We start from the raw sequence: 9,459 nt of genomic DNA, 5'->3' as shown, positions 1-9,459 counted from the left end.
CTACGCTATGTCTTTTGATTGGAGCATTCAGCCCATTTACATTCAGTGTTATTATTGAGATATGTGGGTTTAGAGTTTTTGTGTCCTTTGTGGAGTTCATGTTTGTGGTGGTGTCTCTGGTATCTTTGTTCCTTGCAACATTTTCTTCAGAGCGTCCTCCTCAGGATTTCTTGTAGGGCTGGTTTAGTGGTGACAAATTCTCTCAATTTCTGTTTATTTGGAAAGGTTTTTATCTCTCCTTCTATTTTGAATGACAGGCTTGCTGGATGGAGGATTCTTGGCTGCATATTTTTTCTGTTCATCACATTGAAGATCTCCTGCCATTCCTTTCTGGCCTGCCATGTTTCAGTAGATAGGTCTGTCACCACTCTGATAGGTTTGCCTTTGTATTTTAGGGCCCTTTTCTCCCTATCTGCTTTCAAAATTTTCTCTTTGTCCTTATATTTTGCCATTTTTATTATGATATGCCTTGCAGAAGGTCGGTTCAGATTACGTCTGGCCGGGGGGGGGGTTCCTCTGAGCCTCTTGTATTTCAACGTTTACTTCTTTCCCAGGTTGGGGAAGTTCTCTGCTATAATTTGTTCCAGGACTCCTTCAGCACCTTTCCCCCTCTCTTCCTCTTCTGGGATTCCTATGATACAGATATTGTTGCGTTTGATCGTGTCGCTGAGCTCTCGAACTCTTCTTTCATGTTCCTGGATCAGTTTGTCTCCTTTTTTTGTCAGCTTCTTGTTTTTCTATAATGGTGTCTTCTAAATCACTTACTCTCCTTTCTGCCTCTTCAATCCGTACATTGGAGGCCTCTAATTTATTATGTATCTCATTTATCACTTTTTTTAAATTCTTCATGCCTATTTATATTCTCCATTTTGTCTGTAGCCACAGTTTCTTTGATGTCCCTATGTTTTTTTCAAGCCCAGCTATTAATTTTATGATTATTATTCTAAAATCTTGTTCATTTATGCTGCTTATATCTGTTTTGAGCAGTTCACTAGCTGTCAATTCTTCTTGGAGTTTCTTTGGTGGAGAGCTCTTTCATTTCATCATTTTAGTTAGTTTTCTGGCTCTTGTTAGTTTTAAAGACCTGTTATGCTCTCTGCACCTGTGAGCGCTGCTGTATCCAAGAAGACTCTTTGACTGTCCAGGGCCTATCCTTTCAGAGAGTGTTTTTTGAATGGTATCTCTTTGTCTCTCTTGTTGAGACCTTGGTTTTTTTGTTTTCCTACTCGTAGTGATATTTGGGCCTCTCCACCATGTGTACTTTGGCTTGTTTCTTTAGGTAGCCGTTAGAAGGCTTTCTCAGTGTAATCTGCGTCCTTTTTCTCCCAATCTCTTGGGTTCCGTACAGTTTCCTATGGCTTCAGATCTTTTCCGTGTAAGGCATGGGCGCGAGTGCAGGTACGGAGCTCCCTACTTCTCCGCCATCTTGCCCCTCCCTTGTTTTTATTTATTTCTGAGAGAGAGAGAGAGAGAGACAACGTGAGCAGGAGAGGGTCAGAGAGAGAGAGGGGTAGACATAGAATCTGAAACAGGCTCCGGGCTCTGAGTTAGCTGTCAGCACAGAGCCTGACACGGGTCCCCAATGCACGAACTGTGAGATTCATGACCTGAGCCGAAGTCAGCCGCTTAACCAACTGAGCTAGCTACCCAGGTGCCCCCCAAGTGAGTTATCCTTGATTAAACAGGTCTAAACCCAGTTCTGTGGGTTTCATTACCATGGCCATAAAATAATCAGTTATTTACTAGAAGGGTGGTTCTCAAGCTTTAGTGTTTTATGGAATCATCTGGAAAGCTTGTTGAAACACAGAAGTCAAAATCCCTTCTCTGGAGTTTCTGATTTATAAAGACTAGACTGTGTTTGATAATCTGCATTGCCAACAAGTTCCCAGGAGATGCTGATGCTGTTGGTCCTTAGACCACAATTTGAGAACCACTGTCTTGTTTTAGGAGGATGGGAAATTTTTATTCTTGTTACAAATTGTTACAAGTGCCCTGAAGGAAAAATGGCAGGGTAATAAGAAGGTATTAAAAAAACAAAAACGGGTGGGATCGCCTGCGTGGCTCAGTCCATTAAGTGACCGACTGGTAATTTCAGCTCAGGTCATGATCTCATGGTTGGTGAGATCAGGCTCACATAGGCCCTGTGCTGACAGCATGAAGCTTGCTTGGGATTCTGTCTCCCTCTCCCTCTGCCCCTCCTCTCTTTCGCTCTCTAAATAAGTAAGTAAGTAAATAAATAAATTTTTTTTTTAAAAAGCAGGATGCCTGGGTGGCTCAGTCAGTTGAGCGAGTGTCTGACTCTTTATATATATATATATATATATAATGTTTATTTATTTTTGAGAGAGAGAGAGACAGAGCAGGAGAGGGGCAGAGAGGGAGACACAGAATCAGAAGCAGGCTCCAGGCTCTGAGCTGTCAGCACAGAGTCCGACACGGAGCTCAAACTCACACACTGTGATACCATGACCTGAGCTGAAGTCGGATGCTCAACCAACTGAGCCACCCAGGTGCCCCATGAGTGTCTGACTCTTGATCTCTGCTCAGATCATGATCTAATGGTAGTGAGCCCCAAATCAGCCTCCATGCTTGGTATAGAGCCTACTTAAGATTCTCTGTCTCTTTTCCCTCTGCCCTTCCCCTGCTCACTCTCTCTTTTTCTTAAAAAAAAAAAAAAAAAAAAAGCTGACCTAGTTTGGAGGGAGCCCATAGCTCTTAGAGAAGAAGGCATTTGAACTGAAATTGAACATATAAATTGTAGTTTATCAATGTAACAGGGTAACTAGTGGGAAGAACTGCTAGCCTCAAGGAAGAGTGTGTCAAAGACTCTGAGGCCTGATAGACCTTGGTGCTTCTTTTGAAGCGGGAGAGTGCAGGGAGAGAGGGGAGTGGAGGCACCAGGTGAGGCTGGGGAGAGGGACACAGGCCAGACGAAGCAGATTCTGAATTTCATCGGAAGAACAATGGGAATTTGTTGAAAGAGTTTTCTCAAGGGAATGAAAAGACCAAGTTTGTATTTTTTTTTTTTTTGAACAAGCAGAGGATGGGCAGAGTAAGAGGGTGGGGGGCAGGACAGAGGATCTGAAGCAGGCTCTGTGCTGACAGTAGACAGCCCAATGAGGGGCTCGAACTCAGGAACCATGTGATCATGATCTGAGCTGAAGTCTGACACTTAACTGACTGAGCCACCAGGCGCCCAAGTTTATATTTTTTAAAGTTCTCTCTGCCCACTGTATGGAAAAATGATTGCAGGCAGGCAAGAGTAGAAATGGTATGGCCAGCTGGGAAGGTATTGAAGTTACCTAAGGGAGTTGGTGGTGTGGGCTGAGGAGGTGTAAGTGCAGTGGAGAGCTGCAGGAAGGGGGAGGTGATGCGCTGGATGGAGGGGCAGGCGAGAGAGGGCTATTAGCATGCCAGCTGGACAGTGGTGGGAAGTCCATCGCACTAGGGAGTACTGGATGGCAGAGGGCCAGCATGTGATGGTGGTCATGAATGGTTGTGGATCCTGGATACAGTTTTGAAAATACTGTATTATAATTTTTAAAAATTGACATACAGTTGGGGTGCCTGGGTGGCTCGCTTGGTTAAGCATCTGGCTTCAGCTCAGGTCATGGTCTCACCATTTATGAGTTCAAGCTCTGGGTTGGGTTCTGTGTTGACAGCTCAGAGCCTGAAGCCTGCTTCAGATTCTGTGTCTCCTTCTCTCCTTGCCCCTCCCCTACTCACACTCTGTCTCTGTCTCTCTCAAAAATAAATAAAGATTAAAAAAATTTTTTTAATTGGCATACAGTAAAGTTCAGGGATTTTTTTGGGAGGTGGGAGTGGGAGAAATATTCTTTGAGTTGTGGCAAATGCATAGATTCACATAACTGCTACTACTATCGGGATACCTAATAATTTCATCTCCAAAACTTCCTGCATGCTGTTCTTTGTACTCCTAAAGCCTGGGAATCACTGATACAGGCTTGGGCCTTATAATTTTACTTTTCCAAGAATGTCAGATAAATGGAATGATACAGTATATTATCTTTTGGATCTGGCTTCTTTCACTTAGCATAATGCATTTGAGATCCCTCTGTGATGTCATGTGTATCAATATTTCATTTTAAAAAAAATTCCTAAGTAGTAGGAATTTTTTGCACTGTATAAGTATACCACAATTTGTTTATCCACTCACCCACTGAAGGACATTTGGGTTTCCACTTTGGGGCATTTATGAAAAAAGCTGCAAGAAAGATTCATGTGCAGTTTTTTTGTTTTTAACGTGAACATCAGTTTTCCATTTCTCTAAAGTAAATGCCCAGAATTGGGGTTGCTGGCCCGAATCAGTATATGTTTAACTATAAAAAAAAAAACCTGCTAAACTATTTTCTAAAATCATTGTGCCTGTTTGCATTCCCACTAGTAAGGCGTGAGAATTCTGGGTGCCCCACATCTTCATCACTACTTGGTATTGTCATTTTTTTGTTTTTTAAAAAATGTGGTCATTCTACTGGATGCATAGTGGGGTGGTTTGCATGGTGTTGGATGTCTTTTCATGCATTTATTTACATACATATATCTTCTCTGCTGAAGTATCTGTTCAAATTTTTTGCCTAATTTTTAATCAGGTTGTTTGTTTTCTTATTGGTGAAGTGGCCATATTGATGGACTGACTTTGTGATATATGGGTAATAATGTAGGCCATTGGAAATAGAAACTTGGGGTTCAGAGGAGATGTCTGGTCTAAAGATACTCATTTGGGAGTTAGTAGCATATAGACTCATGGAACTCCAAGGAGTGCTCATAGAACCAAGTCGTGAGGAATTCCAGCATTTAGTGGTGGAATGAGGAGAGGGAAGGGGGAGCCTGTAAAGGAGACCTAGAATAAGCAGCCACAGAAGTTGAGGGAAACCAAAGAAGTGTGGTGTAAAGGAAGCCAGTGATTGTGCTATAAAAAGGAGATGGTGGGGGGTGCCTGGTAGCTTAGTCGGTTAAGCGTCCGACTTCGGCTCAGGTCATGACCTCAAGGTTCATGGGTTTGAGCCCCATGTCAGGCTCTGAGCTGTCACACAGATGCTGTCAGCACAGCAAGCTGAGGCTGCTTCGGATTCTGTGTCTTTCTCCCTCTCTCCCCCTCCCCTGCTCATGCTCTTTCTCTCTCTCTCAAAAATAAACATTAAAAAAATTACCAAAAGGGGCGCCTGGGTGGCTCAGTTGGTTAAGCATCCGGCTTCGGCTCAGGTCATGATCTCACGGTTTGTGAGTTCGAGCCCCGTTTTGGGCTCTGTGTGGACAGCCAGCACAGGGCCTGGAGCCTGTTTCAGATTCTGTGTCTCCCTCTTTCTCTGACCCTCCCCTGCTCACACTGTCTGTCTCTCTCTCTCTCAGAAATAAATAAAAAACAAAAACAAAATTACGGAAAAAAAGGAGACAATGAGCAACAGAACTGAATGCTGATAAGTGATCACATATAGTAAACACTACAGAAGGACCATTTGGTTTATCAACTAAAGAAAAATTTCTCTACTTACAACAAACATGTGGGTTTTCCACAACAAGCATTTCTCTAATTCTCTGTAGACACCAACTGGATGTCCTGCAATTTAATTCAATTCTGACACAACTACCTGGAGTTAACACAGACCCCACAGGTCAGGGGCTAAGTCCCACAAGATTGCCCCATAAGATGCCAATTTCTAGCCTGGGTTTCCCATATTTCTGACCAACTGGCTATAAATCAGGACTTCCTGATTTATAGGACTCTCTCCTCTGGATTGATAATTTTCTAGAATGGCTCACAGAACTCAAGGAAACACTTTACTTGCTATTATCAGTTTATTCTAAAGCATAGAACTCAGAAGCAGGCAAATGGGAGAGATGCAAGGGAGAGGGCAAGGTTTAGTGAAGGGGCCCTCTCCAGGCCGGCCAGAGAACCAGCACCTCCAATCTAGAGAGAAGCTCTCCCAATCTCATTGTTTAGGATTTTTATGCAAGTTCCATTATTAGGCACAACCGATTAAATTATTGGCCATTAGTAACTTACTCAGGCTCATGTTCTCTCCTTTTCCCAGAGATTAGAGTGGGGCTTAAAGTTCTAACCCTCAAATCAAATGGTTCATTCCTCAGGTAACCAGCCCTCATTCTCCAAGAGTCACCTCAGGATAAACTCAGGTATGGTGGGAAGGGACTTATGAGTACCAAAAGGATCCTCCTCATCCTTATTGCTCAGGAAATTACAAGGGTTTTAGAAGATCCATTCCAGGAACCAGAGACCAAGACCAAGTATACGTATTTCCCAATATCATACCAACTCACTGGTAAGTCACTGGTAAGCTCAGGACTATTTCTTTTAAAAAGACACTTTAAAGTGTCTTTAAAGGGGTAGATGTCCAATTGAAACATGATGAGAAAGGGAGTGGGATGTGAGGAAATGGAGTCAGCAGGTCATTTAAAAAAATTTTTTTTTTAATTTGAGTATAATTGACACACAATGTTCCATTAGTTTCAGGTGTACACATAGCGATTCAATTTCTCTCTATGTTATGCTATGGTTATCATGAGTATATGCTCATTACCACATGTCATCCTATATCACTATTATAATATCACTGAAGCAGGTCATCTTTTGAGATTTGGTTCTGAAGAGGAGACAGACAGGACAGTAACTGGAAGTAGGATCAAGGGAATTGTGTTCTTACACTTTGCCAGAATTTTAGAATTTCTTTTTTTATTTTTTTAAAACATTTTCATTTTATTTTTGAGAGAGAGACAGAATGCTAGTAGGGGAGGGGTAGAGAGAGAGGGAGACAGAATCTGAAGCAGCTCCAGGCTCTGAGCTGTTAGCACAGAGCCTGATGTAGGGCCTGAACTCACAGACTGTGAGATCATGTCCTGAGCCGAAGCCAGTTGCTTAACAGACTGAGCCACCCAGGCACCCCCAGAATTTTAGAATTTCTAAATTAAGACTTGACCCTTTTCATTCACTTACTCAACATTGATGAGGTCCTGCTATGTGCCAAATGCAGTGATGCTGATGCAGGCAGGCTGGGTCCCAGGACCCAGAGGGGGTCTCTTAGGGCCAGTCAAGAGGGTCCTTGGCTATACACAGAAGTCAAATGTGAGCCAGCAAGAAGTGAGAACAGAGTTTATTGCAGATATAGAGAGAGCAGATATATACAGAGCATCTGAGAGACTCAGAAAGAAAAAGGAGAATGAGACTCATCTTTGTTTAAGGTCTAGGGTTTTACTGATAATTGTGCTGTGGTTCATGTGTCCTCTCAGGCATCCAAGAACTGGTCAGAACAAGGACAGAGTGCTCAAGTGTTCCCCATAAGTCACTTATGCCCTGGAGCCAGGGATCTTGGGTCAAGGTGGAACATGTAAATGATGACCTCACCCAGTCACTCCTTAAGTGTTATCTGTTTGTTGGAAGACTCCAAGGAAATCATTATGTCCTTGACCTCTACAGGGAGAACAAACATTATCTGTACTACGAACCATGTGTAGGGCAAGGATACAGGTTCTAATAAGAATAGAAGCAGGAAAAGGAGCAAAAAAATGCAGTTTTTTTCATGGGGTCCTTTTGTTTCCCTGTCTCACTACTTGCTGAAGAAACAGCTAATTATGATCACGGTACCAGAAAGCAGGCAACTAGCTATGTATATAGTTCCCGAGCAGAACTGTGCTCAGCCTTCAGGTACAAGAATGTTCTTCCTAGTAACGTTTTTCTTGTGTAGAAAATGTGAGTTGTCTCTTACAGGTTTTGAAGTCATAAAACATTGGCACTGGAAGGGAACTAAGAGATCATCTAATAGAACCCCGTCACCCACAAGTGTAGATAGACATTGAGTCCTAGGAAGGCCACATAGCTTGCCCCAGGACACACATCTAGTAACTGGCAGATTCAGGCAACAAGCTCTTATCTTCTGCTTTTCCGATCAGGGAATTTTCCACGACCCCAGGCCAGCTCATACACATAAGTGTCAATTTCTGCATTTTCTGAATTCATATAGCTTAACCATTAAATGATAATGTTAATGAATTCCATGAGTCAGTACTTAGTTTCCATATTCTCCCAATTAATTGTGGTTTTGGGGTAATCCATTCCAAATTCCTGGATTATAAAGTGCAGTGTCAGCTGCTTTTTCAAGGTAATTCATTCCAAAACTTGGACCAATTTCATCTAATGTAGTTGAGAGTCAGCTGAATTTGTTTCTAAATGTCCTTGAGTTAAAAATCAATAGTCCCACTTATTTCCCTAATAGCAAGAGTAGAGGGAGCAATTGAGGCATGGGTTGGGATGTCCACAAAACTTAGAGAAGTGAATACTCTGGGGAATGTAAGGGTCAGGCTTCAGGCAAGCCCACTGTAAGCTGGTGGATGATGTGTTGGAATGACTGTTTTGGGAGCCGGCCTTTCTTTGTTGTTGCAGTGAGAGACGACAACAGGAAGAACCTATGGTAATTTCTGACCTTGAGTCCCTTTGGCAATCTTGACTGGGCTCCTACATCTGGGAAATATCAATTTCATTTGGACTCAGGAACATCTTCTACTTCATCTAGAACTGGTTACTTCCCCAGCCAGCAGCGCGTCAAGGAAAAATGGGAGAAAATATCATCCATTGTACAAAACAGCCATTTTCATGTCTAAGTAGTGTGGCTTTGGGTGAGTGATACTGTCGTTAAATAGTGGAACTGGAAAGCCCTTCTCAGCTCACATAATTTGCTATTACAGACAAAAGAGCCAGGATGAGACCTGAAACAGCTTACAGTATTCACATTTGTAGTGGGGCACCTGGCTGGCTAAGTTGGTAAAGAATGCGAATTTTGATCTTGGGGTCATGAGTTCAAGCTCCATGTTGGGCACAGAACCTGCTTAAAATGAAAAAACAAAGAAATCGTGTTCACGTTTGTGGGTGGTACCTGCCTTCTTTTGCTGTCCTCAGCTTCTTCACCTGGAAAATAAGGAGGCTGAACAAGATGATATCCTTTCCTTCTGTGACATTCAGTGCTCTTTGAAAATCCCTTGGAGCCTTGCTATTCAACACGTGGTTGTGGCCTATCAGCCTTGTAGCATTACCAGGAAGACAGATCTGCAGAATCGGGGGCCCCACCCCAGACCTACTTAATGAGCATTCAGGTTTGAACAGAATATGCAAGTGATTCATGTACACATCACAGTCTGCTTTAGAAATCTGATTTTGGCCCTAGACAACTTTGTTCTTCCTCTGATGAGGCTTTCAGGTCGCATTCTCTCATTAGCCTGCAGGTGTCACCAGAGAGCCAAAGTGGGCTTACTGAAGAGGAGGGAAATAAAATACATAAAGCGTTTTTCTCCCCATTTACTTGCTATCTACTCTATCCTCCTGCCAATCAGATTCCCTTAAGCTTTGGCCTGTTACCCAGTAAGCCACAAAGAAATGGGCTTCGAAGTATATTTGAAACTGTTCTCACTCTGCCTTTCTAGAAAAGAACTGGA

The 9,459-nt window shown here is 42.7% G+C and overlaps 1 long non-coding RNA gene across 1 annotated transcript in view; it reads left to right on the top strand.

Moving 5' to 3' along the window:
* Positions 1 to 8,796, top strand: part of LOC120220306 — a 32,973-nt gene extending 24,177 nt beyond the window's left edge. Inside the window, exons 2-3 of the long non-coding RNA XR_005525533.1 lie at positions 6,212 to 6,299; positions 8,414 to 8,796. This is a non-coding gene — a long non-coding RNA (uncharacterized LOC120220306). The remainder of the gene's footprint in view (positions 1 to 6,211; positions 6,300 to 8,413) is intronic.
* The last annotated feature ends 663 nt before the right edge of the window (positions 8,797 to 9,459 follow it).

Source organism: Hyaena hyaena, unplaced genomic scaffold (genome assembly GCF_003009895.1).
Source record: "Hyaena hyaena isolate Hyena2069 unplaced genomic scaffold, ASM300989v1 scaffold_682, whole genome shotgun sequence".
Lineage (NCBI taxonomy): Eukaryota > Metazoa > Chordata > Mammalia > Carnivora > Hyaenidae > Hyaena > Hyaena hyaena.
Note: the sequence above shows the minus strand (reverse complement) of the source record. Positions and strands in the feature narration are given on the sequence as shown.